The sequence below is a fragment of the Lissotriton vulgaris genome, unplaced genomic scaffold, assembly GCF_964263255.1.
Source record: "Lissotriton vulgaris unplaced genomic scaffold, aLisVul1.2 SCAFFOLD_2034, whole genome shotgun sequence".
NCBI lineage: Eukaryota > Metazoa > Chordata > Amphibia > Caudata > Salamandridae > Lissotriton > Lissotriton vulgaris.
Window position 1 is genome coordinate 183,841 of NW_028243712.1, and position 24,679 is coordinate 208,519.

Below are 24,679 nucleotides of genomic sequence, written 5' to 3' on the forward strand. Positions count from 1 at the left end.
ATGAAGATTATAATAAAATGATAATATAAATATCAGTTTTTATATTTGTTTGTTCAGCAGAGGGTAGCGCACAGAGCTTTTGTAAGCCTGCAAAGAAATTATACAGGTTGGTGGGAGTTATTTCCTTTTATTTAGTGATTTGTTCTCCCTTGCTCCCAGACAAACAAATTAGCTTCTGAGGGTACTTTTTAATTTTGATCTTTAAATGTGACCTGGCCATCAGGTCTAACTTAATGTAGGTTAATTTTATACTTTACTTGAGTTTGTTAGGTAATACCAATCAAAAGTTAGCCGGTCTGGGGTGCCAGCTGGCAACCCTGTGTTAGCCAATCGGACTACTAACCTTTTCACAGTAAAAAGACAATTTTTAAGTTTTTATACTAAACTATTGAAAATCGTATGTCTTAATATTATATGGTTCCCTACCATAGGGCACTAGGTCTTCCTTAGGGGAGACTTTAATATATCATTAAGGGAAGTGGTGGCTTTGCCATATGGCATAATGGCGGGGGGGCGTGGCTAAGCACGCAATGGCGGAGGACGTGCTCGGGTAGAGCTCCGTGAATAGCTCCCCTTCCCCCGAGCCGATTATCCGCCACATTGAACCGAGGCCGCCGGAAACTGCAGGCGGACAAACGTGAAGGTCATCTCGGCGATCTGGCCGACTTCTGCTCCGAGGCCCCGTCGGGTCAGACCCCGGCCTATCCTGTGACTCTCCTGCGGACCCGGAGACCTCCCGGTCGGCAGAGCAACCACGAGTGACCGGGGCTTGGGCCTAGCATACAGGCCCCGGCCCGCACACCTCCGAGGGCAGCAACGGGACGGCCGCCGCAACGAGGGACGACGCTGAGGGTCCGGCGGTGACCCAGCCCGGCCGCCGCTGACCTGCCCAGTGACCAACGGACAGCGGAGACACACCGCCCGCATCGCAGCCCCAGCGGGACTGCTGCCGATGCGCCTGAGGACACCCGGGGGCGCGAACAGACCCGGTGAGGACGGGGCGAGTCGGGGGGCCCCTGGGACATCGCAAGCCACCGGGCACTACCTGGGGAGACACAGGCAAGAGGGCCGCCGCGAGGAGACCGGGATCGAGAGGCCGCCCACAACTTGCCGCCACGCTTGACTCGCGCTCCCCGGGGGCTGCCAGCGAAACACTGCCGCACTGGGGGCGTACACTGAGGGTCCAGCGGAGACCCGGCCCTACCCCCCCTGCCCCACCCAGTGAACGACTACGCCTACGCCACAGCTCAGAAGCGACTGTCTGTGGCGCCTGGGGTGCACGACCTGACCCGGCGAGAAGAGGGAGAGTCAGGCGGGCCCTAGGGCACAGCACGGCATCAGGCGCTGCCCGGAGAGTCACGGACCTGTGGCCGGGCACAGTGGGACCGGGGAGGCGGAACCACACACGCCTTACCCACGCATTGCAACTACTGACGGTGAGGGCACCTGGAGGGGCGCCAGCAGACCCCCCCTCCCCCCCACATGCAAAGACACCTGTGAAGAGGGGAAAGGGACGTGCGGACGCCGCCGGCCACACACGAGACACCCGGACCCTTGGGGTGATTGATACGCTACGGGCTGCGTGGCGCAGCTGGACTGCGGAGAGGAGGTGACCCACTGGACCCCCACAGCTCTCCCTACGACGACGTCAACCACAGTTGAAGGGGGAACCCCGGACCAACGGACCCTTGGCACCGGCGGAGGGTGATCTCGGTGGTGCCACCTGAGGGGCGGAGAAAAAGACTTTGCTGGACGTACACCCCCGCACATGTCAGGAGGGGTGCGGACCCGCACCGGGACTGGTGGGGCACCGCCGAAAGGGAAAACAAGCAAGCAACTCGACAAAATGGCTGCCGAGCACTTGGCCACGAGACTAGACAGCGTGCTGGCGGCCGTAGAGCGAATGGAGCAATCGCTCCAGCAAACCAGAACGTCCCTGGAGTCCAAGATAGACGGCGTGGCTGTGGACCTGACCCTCCTGCGGGACGACCACAGGAAGCTGTCCGACCGAACCAAGGCCCTGGAGGGCGAGGTGAAAGAGATCGAACCCAAAGTCACCCAAACGGACAAGCAGGTACAGGACCTCCTGAATAGAGTAGAGTTCCTGGAGGACAGGGCTGAGGATGCGGAAGGGAGGGCGAGACGAAATAACATTAGACTCGTAGGCGTCCCGGAAAAATGGGAGGGGAACCACCCAGCGCAGCATGTGGAAGAATGGCTGCGGACCCTGTTGCCCGAGGGCACGCTATCGCCTCACTTTGTCGTGGAACGCGCACACCGAGTGCCGACCAGGCCCTACACGACGGGCGCCAACCCACGACCACTGCTCTTCAGGATACTGAACTACAGGGACCGGGATGCGGTTCTGCGGGAAACGAGGCGCATGGGTGAAATACGCATTGACAATGCGTCCATTATGTTTTTCCCCGACTACACCATCCAGGTGCAACGCCAGAGGCACGACTTCCTGGAAGTTAAGAGGAGGCTACGCACTGCAGGCCTCAAATACTCCCTACTCTTCCCTGCGAAGCTGAGAGTGGTAGCGGGAGACAACACCTACTTCTTCGGGACACCCGGGGAGGTCAGCGAGTGGCTGGACGGAGGCACGGACTCGGCGCCCAAGCACACTCGTGGGGGCGAGGCGAGGCCCAGGAGGCGAGGCCCACGTAACCGCCGGAGACGTGGAGCCCAACAGTCCCAGCGAGCGGATGAAGGATCGCGACACTCTCCCCCGCTGGATCAGATGCTCCAGGAACAGCGTGACGCACTGCGGATAGTCTCCCAGCTCAGCAACCCGCTCTCCCAGGACTCACACCCCGAGGACGGACAACAGACGGCGCCCAGCGACGATGATGAAGCCATCTACGGGATTCCAAACTCGCAGATCTCTGTAGACTTGCCGGTGGTCACGCCACAAACCTCTGATCTGGTCCACTGACTCCACTAGAGAAGTATGCACCATGGCCGCACAGGCGAGGGGGGAGAGGCGAAAGGCCATTGAGACGCTGCGACACAACAGACGCCAGGTATGACAAGGGGAGTGCCCCTCCCCCCCATGCCTACCGAACGGACAGTGGACCACAGGAACAGTGAGTACTGCATGAGTGGAACTGGCGATTGGTGGGGTTGGGGTTGGCGGGGTTGCCCCCGGACCCGTGCCAGTCCCTGGCCGTCGGCGGGTACGGCTAGAGCCCGGTAAAAGACTTGCAACTAGAGGCTCGGGGATGGAACTAGAATCCCTTTCACAACCTTAACTTCCTCTTGGCCTCAACCGTGCTTATGCGCACTGCCCCTTAGACTGGAACTGTTGTCCATCTCACTTGAGATTATGGACGGTGGCCCGTTTCGCCACTGCCCCTTTGGTATTTTAGTGGGTCACACCCACAGTTGGTTACTGTTATCTAATGTTTTTCCCCTACCTAATGTCTACCAGGACGATGCTAAGTGTACTACGGGGGGCGGAGATGGGCATGTTGAGATTGACAATGGGAGAGCCCCGGGCGGAGCTGCTGTCAGTGCGAAAGATGGGGAGAGGTACGCACCACCAACATGACTTCGATTAAAATATGCACTTGGAATATCAGGGGCATGCACACACCCGCGCGCAGATACCAAATATACTCATACCTGAAGCGGCAGCAGGTACAGATCGCACTCTTGCAAGAGACACATCTATGCGGGGCGGAGGTGGTTGCACTAAGACGCAGATGGAGGGGTCAACTGTACGCCACAGAATACTCCTCGTTTGCTCGTGGGACACTACTTTGGGTTAGGCCGGGTACCCCTTTCACAATGACAGAAGTGATAACAGACCAGGGGGGGAGATATGTGCTAGTGAGGGGTCGGTTGGACGGGCAGCCAGTGGTCCTGGCGTCCGTGTACTCTCCAAACACAGACCAGGGAAGCTTCCTGACACACCTCTCGGGAAAATTAGCGCCCTGGCATGGAGTCCCCTGGGTACTGGGAGGTGACTACAACGCAGTGCTAGACCCTGTACTGGACCGCTCGACCCCGCCCAGACCAGACGCCACGTCCTTGGGGGCAACGAAGGCTTTCACAGGGTGGGCAATGCAGTGGGACCTCAGAGATGCGTGGCGCGCACACCACCCAGACACCAGGGTATACTCATATTACTCGGGGGCACACGCGCTACATGTCCGCCTGGACAGATTCATGGTGACAGCAGAAATGCTCCCACACATCACTGAGACACATTACCTCGGCCGGACACACTCAGACCATAACCCACACACGTTGGCGATAGCTTGGGAACGCCCACACCCGCCCATACCCACGTGGCGGTTGCAGCCCGCTCTGCTACTGGACGCCCCCTTCAGAGACGCCCTCCAGGCCCGAGTGGCACAGTACTTCACCGACAACTCAGGCACCGCGTCCTCTCCAAGTGTGGAATGGGACGCCTTTAAAGTGGTGATACGTGGTCACTGCCTGGGCACACAAGGGAGCATACAGAAGAAATTAGAGGCGGATCTGAGCAAGGTGGAGGCGGACTTGCTCCGTTGGGAGCGGGAAGCAGTGGCCGGCACGGACGACAGGCTGCGGGAGGCCCGCGAGGAACATACGACACTACTAGAAAGGCTGAGACACGTCAATTTTGCGGCCCACTCCGCGCGGGTGCACCAACACGGCGACAAGCCGGGGAGACTGCTGGCGTGGCTGGTCAAACAGGAATCCCGCACGGAACCGGTGTCCGCTATTAGGACAACTGGAGGGGAGATAGTATACACGCAGAGCAAGATACACCAGGCGTTTGTGGGACACTATCAGGCCCTGTACAGGTCACAGATGAGGGTTTCCGCAGTCACAGTCGCGGATTTCCTCGCAGGTGTCCAACTTCCCTCCCTGACGGATGCGCAACAGGAGGATCTTGGGGGACCATTCACCCAGGAGGAGATGCGAGAGGCTATCTTCGCATTGTCTAACGGCAAGTCTCCTGGCCCCGATGGCCTGCCTGCTGAGTTCTTTAAGGCTTGCTCGGACATATTGATCCCGGAGATGCTCAAGCTCTATACCCATGCGATCGAAGACTCGGCGCTCCCAACTTCACTAAACGAGGCGAACCTGGTTTCACTGCTGAAGCCAGGCAGGGACGGCACGAATATGGGGTCATACAGGCCTTTAGCCATGTTAAACACGGATTACAAAATATTCACCTCCCTGCTGGCCCGCCGCCTGACCCTGGAGGTCCCGACCCTGGTTCACGCAGACCAGAACGGGTTCATGCCAGCTAGGAGCACCTCCCGTAACCTGCGTCGCCTCTTCAGAGTCCAGGAGGCGGCCACAACACACTGGCCGAGGTCGGGATGCCTCGTCTTGGACCTGGAGAAGGCCTTCGACTCGGTGGAGTGGCCGTACCTGGGAGCGGTGTTGGGAAAACTCGGCGTAGGAGATGCCTTCATGGATATGGTCGGGCTGCTGTACCAGAGGCCTAGCGTCCGCGTGCGGACGGGCAGGTTGCTGTCCGAGGCGGTGCGGGTACACAGGGGCACCAGACAAGGCTGCCCTCTGTCGCCCCTTCTCTTCTCCCTGGCCATCGAACCCCTGGCTGCCCTACTACGGGACAAAGGAGGGGATTGGGGGATCCCGCTGGCAGACGGGGTGCACACGGTCTCGCTATATGCAGACGACCTGTTACTCTATGTGCGAGACCTCGCCGCGGTGCCTGCGATGCTGTCGGACATATTCCGGACCTTTGAGGAGGTATCGGGCCTCAGGGTCAACTGGACCAAATCCGGAGTATACGCCTTCAGCCCGGATCTGGAGGAATGCGAGGTGCACCTCGGTGGCGCCCGACTTACCTGGTACCCGACCACATTCAAGTACCTCGGGCTGCATATTTACAGAGACCCGCAGGATATACTAGAAGGCAACCTGGTACGCGCCGTGTCCTCACTGAGGGCCCAGATGAACTTCTGGAAGACGCTGCCCTTGAATGTGCCCAGCCGGATCGCTCTGTCTAAAATGATTGCGCTACCGAGACTACTCTACCACTTTGCAAATATCCCGACGTATGTCCCCACGAGGATCTTCCGCGATCTAGAGTCGATGCTTCGCGGCTTACTTTGGAACACGGGGCGCCCACGAGTGGCCCTGACGAAATTGTATTCCCCGACGGCGGAGGGAGGGATGGCGGTCCCCAATATGGAGCTGTACTACCTGGCAGCGCAGCTGCAATGGGTTACGTACTGGCTCAGCGACTCACACCTAGACGACACTGCCGACGCAGACTACCAATGGACGCACCAGCAGGTGTGCGCGCTGTTTCATCCACTGACCAAGGGACCACGCCCTCTGCCCCTGCAAATGGCCGTAGCCCGCAAATGCTTCCTCCGCAGCTTGAAGCTGACAAAGAATGTCAGACCTTACGCTCCCGCCCTTCCCCTGCTGGGCACCCCCCGGAGGAATGGGATGGTGTCGTCGCGCAGCTTGGAACCCTGGGTCGCTGCCGGGGTGGAGACGATGGGCGACTTATACGCGGACGGGGCCTTGCTCCCATTTGCGGAACTATCGGAGGGCACAGGCCTGCCGGCAGGACAATTCTTGCTCCACGCGTCAGTGGTGAGGACGTACATGATATCCTGGGGAGATATCCAGGAGGAGCCACCGCTCCACCACTTGATCCAATACCTGCACGTCATGGGCAGAGGTTCACATATCACGCACTGGCTGGCACAGGCGCTCCTCATACACACCCAGAGGTCCACACAGCAGATTAGGGACAAGTGGGCAATCCACCGAGGGAGAGCTTGGACGGATAAAGAATGGAAACTGGTCTTGGCCAGCCCTGTGAATGTCCCGCGTAACTCCCGCTTCCGCACCATCCAGCTGTACATACTACACCAGGCATATCTATCACCAGACAGAATTAATAAATACTTCGCAATAGACACTGCAGCATGTCCCAGATGCGATCTGCTAGATGCTGACATCCTGCATATGCTTTGGGGCTGCCCGACACTGTCCAACTACTGGGGGGAGGTGACATCACTCCTGACACGCAGCACAGGCCCGGGACTACCCAACACGTGGGAGGCATGCGTTCTTGGGCTGTATAAGAGGACCAAACAGAACAAAACACAAGCCCGGTTCTGGGACCTAGGCCTTATCACAGCCAAGCGCCTGCTCACCAAGCATTGGAAAAGCAGAGTACCGCCAGCTCCCGCGCATTGGTATGCATCCTTCGTTAACTGGGCCAAAGCAGAGGGCACGGCACTGCGCGGGGAGGAGATAGCGGGTCTGAGACAGTTCCCGATTGCACACATCTGGGATGAAATCCTGGGGTCCCTGCAGGCAGAGGGTGTGGCCAGGGGAATTGCGCAGCGACAGCCGAGACGGGCAGGCCCTCTACGAGCGACAACATCATAGACAGGGCTGCACACCGCGCTCACCCCCCCCCCCCCCTCCCCTCCCCGAGAGCGATACCGACCCCCCGGCACATACGCCGCGAACACAGTCGGCCACGCTAACGGGGGCTCTCCACCACGTAATGACCTGCACGCTGCTCTCAACACTACAACCCTGACACAGCCCACACGAGTACACTTCCCCCCCCCCCCCTGCTTCTGACCCCCTCTGCACATTCCCATGTTGAAGGTTTCGCATTCCTGTTCTTCCCAGCTACGGGAATACCCACTACCACATAGCGACAGACAGACACCCCAGGCTAAACACATGGCACAGAACACGGGAGCGGGTGGCACCCACCGGAAATGCCGCAGGGGCGACACATACGATTGTCACACATGTCGCGCAACAAGCAGACAGCTGGTGGGACGCCGCCGCTCACTGACCCTGTTCACCACCCGCTTTACAACTAACCACACGGGACGGCCGCAGCTCTCTCACTACACTAATGCGCTCCTAGCACATGCATAAGCAAGTTGAAGAGACATTGCTGCCACATGCGCCGTGGGTGCATGGAGCTACACTGAAACCGTAGGCACACTGGGACGTACCGATGTGCACGGTACTGTTTATTTTTGTTGAAAAGTTATTGGTTCACTTATAAATAAAATGTAAAATGAGACGTCATTTACAGTGATGGCTGAGTGCTAAAAGCGCATGTTATGTATAATTTACTCGAGGCACGACACGCCGGACAATAAATAAACCTATGCATAATGCCCTCCCCTGTACACATCTGCCTCGACAATGCACAGATTTTTTTTTGCAGCCGGCCCGCAGGGTTGTAGGCTTTGCTATATGTACTGCACTTTTTGACCAATAATAAACGTCTCCAAAAAAAAAAAAAAAAAAAAAAAAATGGCATAATGGCGATGCCAAACTAGCAGTGTCACACATGCTGTAGCGTTACTAGGCCCATAACAATTTGTTTTTTTTTTTATTTATTTTGTTGTTACCCTGTCAGTCTCAGATCTTTTTCATACTTGGCCCTCCTGTGGCTCTTGATTTGTGCCGAGAGGATCTGATATAAAGGGTCTCAACAGTTATCCAATGAAGACCAGGAATTGAATAATTGTACTACAAACTAGAAATCAGACTCATGTAGTTTACACTCCATACAATACTATAAAGAGAATAGATTATCACATCAAGCCCAAATCTCCTGATGAAACGTAGGCGATCCAAAATCATACACCCTAAGAGCTCAGTTACAGATATACAGAAAAACTGCATTAGTATTTGATGCTCTGAGACTTCTCTAACCTGATCTCCTCCGGTCATTAGTCCCAAAATAAGGAATGTACTCCCAATTAAAGAGAAACCTTCATGATAGCTGAGTCATTCTGTTTTCTTAATTTTTTTTTATTTTTGATGTCCTCATTCTGCGAACTTTCTTGCTAGGTTGTACTCTAGTCCTTACAAGAGGAGAGTCGGAGACCAAACCGGAGACCAGAAGAGGAAAAGGAAGAGTAGTGACCCACAAGTATACGGTTTCCACTTCCATCTCCTTTACATACTGAGACCGCCTGAGAATAGGAGATACCATGGCCGACAGCATAATTGGCTTAATCATAGGACTCATTGCCTTCTCTCTCCACCTTACCAACGGAGCCCAAATTTACCCTTTACTTCTTGGATTGCACGCCATATCAGACTCACTTGTGTATATATAATATTTCTAAGGCACTCAGTAAAGGAGGGAGAACTTTCAGATTTCCATAGCCTACAGATCTCACACCTTGCTAACAGAATTACATAAAACAAACTTCCAGCCAACCGTTGTGATTTGTACTTCTTACTCTGGATTCAGCCCAAAGAAAATTATACTAGGGTTTACTTTCATTTGTATCCCAAAAGTTTCTCCCACAAAGTCACAAACCGAATTCCAGTAGGGTACTATTTTCGGGCATGACATAAACCAATGTAAATCATCTGCTGCTACAAGCATGCATCTTGGACAGTTATACATATTACCAGTGATTTTAGATAGCTTCCCAGGTGACCAATAAACTCTAGAAGTAGTAAATAAATGATTGCATTTAAGTGGTTCTGGTTTTATTACTGTTCGTAAGATACCATATGAATCGCACCACATTTGCTTCAGAGCTTCATCGTCCAACTCTACATCCCACAGATTTAAAATTTCAGTTTCAATCTTCACACCGGTCTCCCAAAAAATCCAATACCAGAAAAATGTCCTTTTTCCACTGGCCGGTTCTCGAAACCTGATCAAATTTTGACTCCTCCTCCGCCCAATCTCGTTACCCACCAGGAGCTCAGTTGATAATATTTGAACCTTGTTAGCTGTCCATTGGTGCAGTTGTTCAATGCTTCCCAACTCATTAAGTTTAAGCCCACCTTAAGATCTGCCCAAAAACAAATACCTCCCGATTTCAAGGGCTGACTGAGTTGATCCCTCAAACATTCCGGGGTACCCGGTAGTCCCAAATCGATGCCCATGATGAAAAATATGTGACCGTTTTCCACAAGTACATCCACGTATTTAATGCAGACTTCAAGATCTCACTTTCTTTTAAAAAAACTTTGGGTTTCCATATTTGAAGAGGAAGTGAATTTGACCTTGTGGAATATCAACTAACCTTGCCTCAAAAAGTAAGCCTATTGATGACTGATCTGTCTTGTTAGCAAGCATGTGAACATTCTTAAATTGAAAGGCATAGCAATAGGCAAGTAAATCTTGTAACGCCAATCCTCCAGCCTCTAGCCTTCCTTGCAACTTTTTCCAGGTTGTCCTGTTCTCCCCTGGAGTTTAGCTATAGCTTTCTTCTGAAAAATTAACGGGATAGTATTGAAAAGAAAGGTAATTTTTTCGGGGGTAGTCATTTTTGAGGTTTACCCTATGATAGATATTTAAAGGAAAATTCACCCATTTTAACAGCAACTCCACTACTTCCTGACTGACTTTCCTCCCATTTGTTTTTGTAATATCTTCCATTTTCTGAATAATTAAAACCCCCAGATATCGTATTTGTGTTTTTACCCCGTGACTGGCCAAACCCTGGTTCCTCTCCATTATCTCAGTTTTTCCTGTATTCACTTTATACCCAGAGGGATGGCCAAATATCTCAGCCTTCCTTATCAAATTGGGGATTGCATCTTGCAGATTACTTGTAAACCGCATCAGATCTTCTGCATATAATGCTAATTTGACTTCAAAATCACACGATATAAAAGGAAGGCTATTTGTATCTGCCCTTATAAAATTAGCTAGTGGCTCAATATGCAGCTTGAAAAGAAGTGGGGACAGGGTGCAGCCCTGCCTTGTCCCTCTAAAAATATTGAACTAATCTGACAATTTCCCATTTATCAACACCCTAGCCTTGGGGCCACAGTACAAGTTTTTCACCACCCTTACCATATTCTGCGGAAAACCAAAACTTGGTAAATACTCCCAGAGGTAAGGCCAGTGTACCTGATCAAAAGCTTTGGCTGCATCCACTGCCACTATGGTTAAAGGTAAAATCCGAGCCTCCGCAATGTCTATAGCCCAGATCAGCTGAAATGTTCATTCAGCTGCCTCCCTGGTATAAAGCCTCTTTGATTAGGATGGATAACCTCTTTTATTACCTTAGCTACACGGGATGCTATACCTCTGGAAAAGATCTTATAGTCCGTATTTAAGAAGGCTATTGGTCTGTACGAATCCACTTCCTGCGGATCCTTATTTGGTTTTAAAATCAAAGTGACTGTGGCCTCTGACCAAGAACTTGGGACCCTTTCCCTGCTTATATATATCTCATTGAATAGGACTTTTAGAACTGGAATTATTGTATGCATAATGCAGAGAAAACCCTACTGGAAGACCATCTGGTCCAGCTGCCTTTCCCTTTACCATTTTCTTGCACTGAGCTCTTATCTCCTCCTCCTTGATCTCCTCTTCTAGGGCTTTCCGTTGTTCCATAGTTAACTGTGGAAGTGTCGTCAATCCTAGCCACTCCTTTATTCCCTCCCAGCTTGGTTGAACATCTTCGCTAAATAGATCTCCCATGAAGCTACAGGCCTCTACACATATTTCTGCGTTGGCATACAATACTTTCCCAGATTCTCTACTAATTAACTCCAGAATTGTATTCCTAGCCCTATCTACCTTGGCCTTCCAGGCTAATGGTGAACTACATTTTTCTCCACAAGATAAATGCTGAAGTTTACTCACTTTCCATCTATCAAGTAATTTTTTATCAATCTGCACCTGGAATGGTACTTGTAACCTCTCCAACTCTTTACTTAGTACTTGCCCTCTATCCAAATCATCCATTGAAGCCTTCTGTAGTTCTCCTTCTTTTTCCTTAATCTCTTTAATTCTGTTGTCCTCTTCTTGCTTCACCACCCTTCTTCCCACCATTATATATTTTAGGGCCCCCCTTAAGTATGCCTTAAAAGCATCCCTGACTATTTGTCCTTCTGAGGACCGCCTATAAACATGAAAATAATTCAGATTTTTCCCTTAAATCACAAACCACATTCTCATCTAATCGTATCGCCCTATCTACTATCAATAGTCTATGCCCCTCTTTTTGATGATAACCCCGCAGTAGCCATGTCACTGAGGTATCTGACAAAATAGCTCCTGATCTAATAAAAAATAATCTATACGGGAGTGGTGCCTATACTTCTTGCTATAGAAGGTAAACTCTCTAATCTCCCTCGTCGATCAAATTAAATTTCTTTCATCATGCTTTTTAGTCTGGAGAACGTTTTAGGTGGATTATTTAACTGAACTTTTGACATTCTATCCAATATTTTATTCATAACTAAGTTAAAATCTCCTCTCAATACAATAGGGTCTGTTGTCTCCAGTAAACAGGATTCCAACTTTATAAGGGCCTCTGGGTTGTCATTATTCAGCCCATAATATACCGCACACACCAATGGCCTACCTTGAATCAGATTCATACTTAACTAATCGTATTCCATTATTGCTTTTAATGACCATGGCCACTCCCCTAGTGCTCCCTCTCTGGTCTGAGCATTCTACCTCCTGCACCCATCTGAATTTTTTGAAACATTGCCTACACATTTCTTTCCAGATGAGTCTCTTGTAGAAATATAATATGGGCCTCACTATTCTTCAAAGTTTCAATAACCCGAGACAATTTCCTTCTAGATCTCAACCCATTTACGTTCCAAGTTAGAAAATGGACTACTTTTATGTTTTCCTTTTTGCACAATAAATCTTGATTCCAGCCCTTTGTCTTATTAGACCCAAAATGAATCTCTAACCCTTCAAAAGCTGGCCTAATGAGAACCATTTTTTTTCTCCCATTGCACCCACCAGGAACCCCCCCCCCCCTCTACATCTTGGGCGATAGTCTGACTTTCGTGAACCCCCTTCCCACATAGAGAAAAAAAACAAAAAGTTAGATAAAAAAGAAAACAGCCTATCTATGTCACCTTAACATCTATTCTTCATATCCTTGCAGAACTCATACCCTTTTTACGTGGACAACTCCTCTCTCCATTTTTCATATGAAAGTATCGACATCTGGATTACTAATGTTGTACATTTTGTTTTGCCACATTATTTTTCACATTGCCGGAAATTTCAACTGAACCTGAGCTCCCTTGCTTCGTAACTCATTAATTCTAGTGCCTAGTTCCCACTGCCTCTGGGCCGTCCTCTCACCAAATTCTGATCTTATTTGATACAAAAACATCCTTAAGGAACCCTCCTTTAAAGCCTGTCCTAACACTAACTCTTTCACAGCAAATGTCAAGATATTTATCAGAATCTTCCTAGGAGTCTTTGTATCCAGGGTCAGCTCAAAAGGGTCTCTGTGAGCTCTCTGGATCTCCTTCTCCTAGTCGATTTCGGGTCTATCCTTCAACATTTATTCTCTCAGGAGACAGCATATGAAAGACTTAACATCTCCTTTCTCCTCCCCTTCCAAAATTTTGAGAAACCTCAAATTATTATGATGAGATTGCGTTTCCAACCTTTCTAAATCATCTTGCAGCAATCTATTCTACTTTTTTAATGTCTCAATATCCTTATAATTTCCCAACACTGCTACTGACAATGCTTTAACTTCCCCTTCCAAAATTCCAGTTCGCTGCACGACCTCATGTTTCTCTTCTAATACCTCACACTTCTCTCAAATCCCCTTTTTGTTGGTCTCGGATATCTCTAATTTCGCAAAAATATCTTGCCTCAAGTTCAAAAACATATTTTCCATAGAATTTTCGCCTCCAATGCCATGCAAGCTATTGTCAATTTGCTTAGAACTCTCCACCTCCCCCGTCTTACTCCTACTTTGGGGAGGTTTCATACGTAAAGTTGGAATAGGACTGCAACCAGAGCTAGGACTGGGGCAAGGACTGGGACCAGGAGCAGAACTAGCTATCAAGCTTAGATTCAGCTTGCTGCTCCACTTCATTATGTAAAGACCCAGCTTGGGAGAAAATTGATTTTCCAAAGGAAGTGGAACTATTTGCGTCTGTTTCATGGTATTTTTCCTCTTCGCCTGTGAGTTTTCGACCTGTTCCATTATTTTAAATTCCGATCTTAAAGGAGGAGGTTTGATAGGCACACGCACTTCCTTTGGACCACAGCATCGAGGTCTCCCTCCACCATTCAGCACCTTTTTAGGGGAGACTGCTACAGCCTCCCTTGCTGCCTGCTCCCTGGTCCCCCCCACCCCCCTCCTTTACCTCCTTTACCCTTAGTTTTGCCCTCCGGGAGTGGCCTCAGCTGATAACGGCTCCTCAAACGTGTTTCAAGATCTATCAGTACATTTTTAATGGTAGTTTCTCACTTCTCTGTTATGCCCCACTCACTTAGTGGGTTAATTGTTGGTGGGGGGAGGGTTAATTCCTTCACTCACGCTCTCGAAAGGACTATCTCCTCCCTTGCCTCATGCACTGGTTGTATAACTTTGGAAGGAGGTTCTTTTTTCATCAGCCTCGGTACCTCCCGTGTGCCCCCCTGTACCTGTGGTCCATTGGTCTTCCCAATCCTTCTTCCAACCACTTCCCACATTTGGAGCTCTACTTGCGTGCTCTAGAGCATGGGCTGCACTTCCTTGCTCCCACAGCTCTCCACGCTTTTCCCGGAGTCTCTCTCCTCCAGCGTCCAGTACTTCCTCTATCGACCTGGAAGCCGACCGCCACTATTGCCGCATGAGTCTTTTGCAAAAGACCCGCTTCTCTCTGCCAGAACCCACATCGCTTCTCTGCATCCAAACCCATGCGCACCAAGACTGTGTTAAAACATGTTATTAATATTATTAATGTGGGAGTTCTCTTAATATTGATGCGTCTACTCAAATCACTTGTTTTAACATATCATCTCAGGCTGCTTCCTCCATTCATCGCCTTTCTCCTCATTCGGTCCGGGAGCTCCTGCGACTGGCATCAGCCCGCCACCATGTTTCCTCAACCCTTCCCCCATGGATTTCATTATGGTGATATAGTTTAGTTTATCAGGATTTAAGATGAGCAAGTGCATCAGTAAATCAAGTTAAAGACAGTTTACTCAAAATCTAACAATTCATTTGAATTAAGATACCAAAGCTAAAGAGTTCAGGAAGGGACAAGAAACATGCCAGTTCAAGCAGTCTCCCTAGGAAGGAAGAGAGCACTTAGTGTACACAGCGTATGCATGAAAATGGCACGTTAGTCCGCTTGCGTTTTCATCGCATACCTTTACAATGCAAGTCGGAACAACGACTTGCTGTAGGGGGCGCTGGATGTTGGAATACTGTAATTTACTATTCCAACTCCAGTCTAAGCAAAAGAATGGGAAGGTGTTGGATTTTAATGGTAATGGTATGCGATGTAACAACGAGTTTTAATGGCATGCGTTGTCTCGCAAGCGTGGTAAACGATGTTTACCCATATGTGTTAGTTCATAAAGGAAGCCTGTTGAGTCTACATCAGGCAAGTTAAGACTTGCCAGGAAGTTCTGAAAAGAGTTTTGTAAATAAGGAAATAACGAGCAACCCATCCACTTAAACATACCTTTTTCAAAGGGTCAGAACACTGGCACTGACATCTACACCGCATTACTCCATGCACTCCCAAAGTCCAAACATCAGCAACTAATGGTTTAAATGGGGAAAACAGTGTGGGGGGGGGGGGAAACCTGCACTAGAGACCAGACACGTGCAATCAAGAACAACCCCGTGGCGTGCAAGGTAATTTAGGGGTGGACAGGGGCCGTTGGTGCGACCCCTGGCATGCCCCTTGTGACCCCCTTTAAACTGCCTTTGCGACCCCTCGCAACAGCAGTGGCGAAATCAATGCCAGGAACAGAAGTAGCTCGCCCTTATGGACATTGGTCAGGGCTTCACTCGCCTTGCTTTTCCTCCATTTTATTTTATACTAATAGTGAATAATATTACATTATGCACTATTAGTTTAATAAATAATGGCGTACAAATCGCTGGAATTTGACTTTCCCTGACAGCTGTGGTAAGTAAAAAAAAAAAAAGCTTTATGTATTTATGTGTAAACATGTGTGTGCGCTTGCAATTTTGAGTGTGTGTATGCGAGTTTATTTGTAAGCATATGTATGTGAGTTAAAGTGAAGTGTAAGGGACATGTGAAGTTACTTCCGCTACCCCAGGCATTTTGGTAAATTGGTGTGACAGAAATAAATGTGTAGTTAGTTACTGAGAGACTAAAGGGCACCCCAGGATTCAAGTGCAGATATGCACCATCTGAAAGTGGTGCATAAAAAGGTACCAAGAATGCGAGTCTAGTGACACTAAGCTGATATGTATCTGGCAAGCATCAAACATGTATACTACAGCCATGTATAAGAGAGGAACATTTGAAATAGAGAAAAGACTTCGTGAGTGAAGCTCTGTCTTCGGAGGTGCTGAGGCCGAGGAGGACAGACAAAGGCACCCAGACACTGTTTTTACCGCTGGGGCTACGGGGACGCTTGCACGGGACTCCCAGGATCAGGAGTCCGTGCAACAGCACACCTGCGGAGAGCTCTGCCCCCCCTACCGACGGCCTTTAAGATCCTCTTCCGTGTTACGCAGTGCGGAACGCAGCGCGGGACGAAGCCCGGACAAAGGGCAGACATTCTGAGACAGTCTGGGACAGGAGGAGGCAGGGCAGGGCCAGAGACCCTGTACCATGTCCTACAACATTTTCACAAGTTAAGTGGACCCATTTCTCTCATTATTTTTAACATTATCTCTGCATTGCGTTTAGTCGTACCACCGTGTTCCCAATTTGTGACTTCCTGTTACTAGTGAACAATACTAGACACCCTATAAGCCCCAGATATAATGGTCAAGCAGATATCTACAATGGATAATTATCTAGTTAAAGTCGTTGGCAAGATAAAAAATGACCGGAGAAAATCGCTGGGATTGGAAAACCCTTCTACGTTACTCGCGGAGCTTCCTGTTGCTGGTACTGTGTTGACTTAGGAATTTCCTTGTACCCCTGATACTGTGCCAATGGAAATACCGGTACCTATTATGCCAATACAGGATCTAACCACACAGGATTCCCAGGATGTCTCAGATGAAACCCCGCCACGGCGCTCTCCGGCTAAGAGAGCAGTGATGGCTTGCAGGAAAGTACAAATCAAATGTGGTGGTAATCATCATAAAAAAAGGGTGGAAACCACCCCGAAGAGCCCTGTTCGGGCCATGGAGACTTTAACTAATAATAGTGGAGCCAACATGAACTCGGAACAATTTGATCTTTTAATGAACATGTTTGAGGCAAGGTTTCAAATACTTGTTAAACCTTTAGTTGACAAAATTGATTTTCTGACATCGGAAGTGTCTAGACTAGGTAGTCTTTTGGCTACCAACATTGATAAAAATGATAGTTCTATGACACATGAGAGTGTAGCATTGGGCAGTACTAGTGTTTTAAAGCCTTCTCATGGAAGTTCCAATATTATTTATTCTGGTGGGGTTGGTGGAGCGGGCAGTCTGATGGTACAGACCCCAGCAATTCCCGCTAGTACTGGGGGGGGGGGTCCATTATCTATACACAGGAGAACCTGTTCTACTAATCTCCCACCAGACTGTGCACCTTATGTAGTAGTGCTCTCTAATGTTCCACCTTTAGACTCAAATTTGACCCAACCCACACAGGAAACACATGAATCACTTAAAAATAAAACCGTTTCCTGGCTGAACAAGCATTGTGGGTTCCCAACCAATTATTCAGATCAGATACTTACCACCAGAAGGGTAAATTGGATTGGGAGTGCTAGGAAAAATTGTAGGGGCGAATGTGTTATTGTGAATTTTAGGCACCCCCAACATGTTGCAACTGTTCTTCTTAGAGCTGCGTCTTTGACACCAGGAGAGAATGATGTACATGTGCACTCATTGGGCTTTTTTTACAATCTTAATAAGGCACCCAATACTATAAACCGTGCTAGGCCCCCCATTCGCAACCAAGGTATGATTTATGAGATTCCAACACAGAATAGGTATCAAGCCTGAAGTACACTGGACCAGAATGATTGACTTTCGAAGGTCAGTTAGCCCAGTGTGAGTGTAATACCAAACACATGGACTAGTAATCGGAACAGGATTAGTACAGACCCTAGGTTATCCTTGGCCGTTAACCCTATACTGAGCTCTGGAACCGGAATAGAACAAGTGAACGGGGGAAAGAGGGAGGTAAATACAGCGACTAAAGTGTGTGGCAAGGATCCTAATGTAGATCTACTTGAGGTTGTGCCCTGTGAAGGCAATGGTACTTGTGGTCCAGCAGAGGCTATGCCTCGTGTAGGTGAGGGCACACGTGGCAATGCCCTGGACCAAGTTAAAAAAAACCCTATAGAGGGCTTATCCATTGCGAGCTGGAATATAGCCGGTTGGATGTCAAAAGGGGAAAAGTCGGGATGGGTGGATGCGATTAGGACACATGATATTTTATGCTTTCAAGAAACCTGGTGTACTTTTAAACCCAGCTTTGAGGGATATGTGTGTTTTAGTATTGAGGCCACAGAGTCACGACATGGTAGGGCTAAGGGTGGTCTACTTGTTTTGGTGGCTGTGGATTTGTTATTGACTGTGGTTAAGCATGTCACAGTAGGAAATCATTCCGAAATTTTATGGGTACACCAGAAGGATGGTCCAGAGGTACTTATAATACATTTTTATAATAATATTTTTGGTAATTTACGGCACAAGGTTATTGAGTAACTGGAAAGTGCCCTCATTAAGCTTGCATCCGATGCCAAATGCATTTTTACTTATATTTGGTTGGGTGATTTTATTCTTTAATCTGCCCATTGTCGTCCTCCAGGGCTTGCGGCGTGTTAAATAATAATGAGAACATATCACATTTTCCACACAATACATATGGGGAGGCTATTAATAATAATCTTATAACATTCGACCTTGAACTACTCCAGCCAGCAACAGACAGTAGGGGTTATATTATTCCGACATTTACTGGGAGAAATACAAACTCTAATATTGACCATGTTATGGTCTCATCCAGTATTGTGCCACACTGTAAAACCATGGTTATCGAGGATCCCTCTTTAAGCGATCATAATTGTATCGTATTAAGAGTTGAGTCTTGGAAGCGTATAACATAAGGTGTCAAGAACCCTAGTAAATGCTGAGCCACATAGGACAAATGGAGGTAGGCTAAGGTGGCAAGGGGAAAAATCCTCAGTGGTAATACCTGATTGTATCCAAAGCCCTGGCAGATATTAATTGCATCCTGGCGACAGGAAGTACGCCAGTTGCCATTATGAATAATTTTATAAATGTCAGTAACATTATTGATTCTATATTTACAGGCCGTATTACTGGTAATACTAGACACAAAAAGGGTTGGTTTGATCATACTTCTTCAGCCCTGCTTACTCAACTCAGGCAGGCGCTAACATTTAAGCCAAGGGACCATACCAAGTTACACTTCTGAGACGTGATTATAAATTGTCACTCTCAAGAAGGAAGAGGTACTTGAGACAGGAAGTATGGGATAGTCTATCCCGTGCTGCGGAGACATCTGACAGTTCCCTGTTTTGGTCCACGGTTAATTCGCCCTTTATACAGGATGAGAAAGCCCCCCACCTTGCATCCAATGTAAGCAGTGAGACCTGGGTAACCCATTTTACAGCTATTTTTTATGATGGAGGTCCCAAAGAGGGAGAGCATAGGTGCTGGCCTGTAGTCCCATTGGATATTACCCTCAATGAGGTTCAAATTAGTATAAAGGCCAGTAAGGGGGGGGGGGTAAAGTGCAAGGGCCTGACGGAGTCCCCATTGATGTGTATAGGGACGTCCCACTGCTGCGGGGACCTATTCTCACTCTGGTCCTAAACGCAGCGGTGACAGACCGGATGCCGCCAACTTGGGGAGACTCTATCATTGTCCCTATCTATAAAAAGGGGGATAAGTCTGCAGCAAGCAACTATCGCCCAATTAGTCTGCTTGACTCATCGGTTAAAGTTATGAGTAGAGTGTTATTGTATAGGTTGGAAGCCTGGGCAGAGGAGAAGGGGGTTATTGCGAACTCCCAATATGGTTTTAGAAGGGGTAGAGGGACGCTAGATCAATGCCTGAATTTAGAACTTTTAATTGGTAAATATAAAAGGGCGAAGTCCGGCAATTTGTACCTCTGCTTTGCGGACTGGAGTAGCGCATTTGATCTGGTTGACCATGCCATTTTGTGGTCCGTCCTGTTAGAATTAGGGGCCCTGGAGCTGATAATCTTCTTCTTGGCTAGACTATATGGTAAGCTGCAAGCTTGTGTGCGTTATCGGGTAAACGGCGAGTGCACTCCCAATTTTATTGTAAAGCACGGAATTAGGCAGGGATGTGTTCTCGCCCCTTTTTTGTTTACTCTTTTTGCTAATGCTGTAGACACCATTTTAAAACAAGTGGAGGCGGATGCCCCTCAGGTCAACGGATTAGGTGTGCCAGTCCTACTATCTGGCACACCTGTCCTATTATCACGAACTCCGGTGGGCCTTCAACGACTGATGGACAGGTTCTCTGCTTTTATCAAGGCAAGAAAGTTACTGATTAACAATAGTAAGATGCATACGATGACCTGTGGTCCCAAAAATAGTAAAAAGCATGCCTTTTTTATCGATGGGGTTAAAGTGCAGCAAGTCGAAACTTTTTGCTACCTGGGCGTGACTTTAACGAGTAGTGGGAGTTGGACCCAAGAACTATCAAGTGTGAGGACTAAAATGGCAAAGAGTGCAAATGGTATATTTAAATTTGCTTCCAAGATTGGTGAGGGGCGGATCAGGGACATGATGATGATCTATAAGGCAAGAACTGTCTCAATTGCGCTATATGGGGCCAGTATGTGGGGTTACACGAATATAGATCCTGTGCAAAGGGAAGAAAATGTATTCCTTAAGAAGCGTCTATGCCTACCCACCTCTGCTTCAACTGATTTGATTCACAGGGAACTGGGTGCCGCTTATCAAGGCGACCTTATTTCACTGAGGCCACTAATGATATGGCGCGCAATTTGTCATCAAGGATTGTCTCGATCTTGATAAATTTAATAAGATCCCCTGGCTCAAGTATGTAGTAGACAGCTTTCGGGATATTTTTGGGCTTGATATCTTGTCGGAACCTGGTTCGGCTGGAGATATTCCTAAACAGGAGATGAAAAATATTTTTATGCAATATAAAGCCCAGAAACGTCTAGCAGCTAATTGTCGACTTAATACAGTATGTCTTTATAATAAATACATAGAAGGGGATGGGTTTCAGTGGCATCTGACTATGGTCACTAGACCTAGCCATAGGTTTGTCTTAACCAGGCTTAGATTTTGAACAACCCATGTCTTGGTGGCCTTTCCCCAAGTCAAGAAACATCTTGTTGAGCCATGTCCATGCGATGGGCGTTCCAAGCAGAGTACCTTGCACTTTGTTAATTTGTACTCTTTTTGAATGTTAGGGTGGTTTATCTAAAACCTAGGTTTGTAAAGTATGGTATCAGTGGTGTGGAGGACGCCATGAATATAATTTATAATGTGGACTCACCTGACAAATGTTTTTATATCGCATCCTTTTTATGTAAATCTATACAGCACGGAAAAAGTATGGTGTTTTAAGTTATTTATTCAACTAACCCGTATCTGTATTGTATTTTATAATGCATTTTGCTTGTGTGCTTTTATGGACCATGTTTATGTGCCGAATAAAGCTTCATGAAATTAAAATGACTGAAATAGAATGGTAAAACGGGACACCCGATTTATTGAACAAAGGAAAAAGAATTATTGGTTCAATAAGAAGAATGATTTAGGAAAAATACTTGTGGACGACATCTAGACATGAAAAAAGAGCAGGAAAGTGAGCAGTCTGGACCAAGCTAGAAGTTCCTATTTTAATTTCTTATGTTGGCCAGTTATTTAAATGCATTGTTTTAGATCATAGATAAATTACAGTACTATGGTAAAAAAAAAATGTCACCACAACCATAGTTTTTGGATATACCAGGATACCCACCAGTTCTGTGGAAACAATGGAAGAACATATTCTTATCCTATTTGGTAGCTACAAGGGGAGATAAATATGCTCCACTCCGAACACGAGCGTTATAATTTAGGAACTGGGGGCAGAAGATTATACATGAAGTTTCCAGAGATTAATTTGGGAATTACAGAGGGTTAGCCCAAAAATATATATGAAGTACAGAAAATAGAATAAGACCGTATCCTGTTTGTAACTGGACTCAGATGAATTGTTTTATTTTAGAATTAGATGTTCGAATAATAAACAAAGGTTAAAGAAAATTGTTGACTAAGGATTTAACATTCGACAAACCGATTCAGATGGATGGAAGAATCTAGAAGAACGAAACGTACAGTAGTATGGGTTAAAAAAATTGGTTATGCTGCTGGAAGTTAAAGAGAGATAGAGGAGGGTGGAGATGGAAAGAAAGTGAAAAAGCAGAATGTGATAAATGAAGCAAGGGTACAAAAGTGCATAGCAACCTGTTGAACTGTTAATTTATCTAACTACTACTTCCACGCGATTTCTACTGGAAAGTAAATCCACACATTTTAGTTTCACTGAGGAAATAAATATGAAATAAAAACTTTACACAACAAGCTGCTGCTGCACCTTTCAAAAGAGCGGACATAACCTTGTTGTTGCAAAGTCCACTTCCTCGACCAAGAAAGATACCATGAACTGCAGCTGCATCTAAATGATTTTCTGAAACAGAATGAAAACATGAACATGCATGCAGGGCTCCTGCACACACATAAATAAGCACTCTTTTAAAATGCTGCAGTCTCGTGCTAATTAGTTTTTCTTGCAAAACAAACCTAAATTAGGCACAATATTTTTAATATGAAAATTTACTCCCACATCGGTAAACTAACGTTTTATCATCTCCGGGGCTAATATCTGCAAGAGAGTCTTGATCTGTAGTAGTCAGGCACTTCTTTACAAACATACGGCCTGAACAAGAAAACGTAGCTGCATTGCTTAGAGTTATACTTTGGCTATAACTTACAGTTAAGGGCGTCTCATCTTGCACTATTTATCAGTGCAATTTAGGACACATCCATAATCCTAAAATAATTAACTTCCGATTCCACAACAGTTCACAACATTTTAAAGAACAGTAATCAGATTTCCAGTCCAGATCATCATCATTATCAGTTTTCCGTGGGTGAGATGGGTAGGTATCTTGCCTCTGGTAAGGCTACTGATGAGGCAATGCAGAGTTGCTTAACACCTTCCGTGCTCAGCTGACGCGAGCACTACCTGCTGGGTGCTGCGCACAACTGTTGGCCAACGCCGCCCCGCCCACTCCGTTGAAAGCCCGCACTGCGGCGAAATTGCCGCCGCGGTAAACCGGTTAATAAGCTCAGTCTGAGGAGCGTTGCTCCACCTCCCAGTGGCCCAAAAAGAAACCGAAAATAAACCCATGTTCATTATCTTTTTATTTTTGCTCTCGGAGCCAAGGCTTTGGGGCGGGACCAGGGGGATGACAGACCGGTGGAGGAGTGGCTGCACTGCTATTCAGTGCGCATGACAGTCTGGCCGGCTGCCTCATCCGCACTGATGCTCTTGTCAACCCGACATGCGTTGCAGTCGGAAAACCCAAATCATCAGTGCTCAAGTCAATCCTGACTGTTTTCATCAGCTTGAAAGCAGCTTCAGAATTGGCTGAAGTGGACTCTGGAAGCCTGTGCCTGCAGTGGAGACAAGTGTGATGTAGCAGGTAAGTGCTTTTATTTGTCTGGTCATCCGTCCCATCCTCTGTCCAACCCCCTCTCTCCATCACTGTATCAACACACCGGCAGCTACTGAATAAGATAGATTATAATTTTTTTAGTGCTTGCCAACCTGCCCTTCCAAGCAGACACACACAGTGAGTCAACCAGCGAGGGTTGCAGCGAAGAGGGCAAGCCAGATCCATCAAGATATCCGGTACATGGGATATTTCCTACTGCCAGAATTGCAGGGATAGCTGTGGACAGGAAAATGACTTTTCACGGAAATATCGATATAACTGAAAGGAAGCAACAGGAGTGCTAAAGTGCTTGGCCACATGGAATGACTGAGGCAATAGCTGTTAAGGCAGCGTTCATTGAACTTTATTAGCTGGCAGAAACAGATGCAGATGCGCTTCATTTGGCATGTCTAGTGTATTTTGGTACAGTGATCTGGTTGCAGTGTGATGAGTGAATCCTGGTCAGCAGTCCTTGGCACTTTACAGTGGAGTTTGTGGTGAGCAGAATCTGGTATGGACTTTGAAAATGGGGTTGTAGTGCTGACTTTCACTGATGTACTTTCACAAGAACCCAGAAGCCAGGCTGTAAATCTTAAGACTCACATGATGGATGGAATGCACAGAAAATCAAACATTCACCCACAGTCAAGAGTTCTGGGTTTAAATCCATCATTCTTTTGCTCACCATGCCACCCCAGTCTTGACCCTGTGCCTCATGGGAACAGTCCAGCCCAAACTGCCAAGCACTCCCTGGACCGGAAACAACCACCCTGGAACCGGTTTCGGTTCATCGCCCCTCATCAGCCAGGCTAGCTTGAATCCAGTGGCACGGTGAGTCCAGGACTCGCGTCTGGAGCACTCAAGGTGAGAAAGCAAAAGACACACAGATGATATTGCAGAGTGAAATCATAATTCAGTTACAAATCCAGCAAAGTTAGAGGCATTAGGAAGGTAGAAGGGATAAGGGGAATATCAAATCTATGGGTAAAATCTCTGGTGATTCCACCAACTCGACCACATGGATAGCTGTTGGAAAATATCCCTCTCTGAATCGTCCCCCAAATTTTTTGCCTTAGTC

At 47.8% G+C, this 24,679-nt stretch overlaps 1 long non-coding RNA gene across 1 annotated transcript in view; it reads left to right on the plus strand.

Moving 5' to 3' along the window:
- Positions 1-24,679, plus strand: part of LOC147668247 (uncharacterized) — a 320,115-nt gene that overhangs the window by 75,694 nt on the left and 219,742 nt on the right. The window lies entirely within an intron of this gene.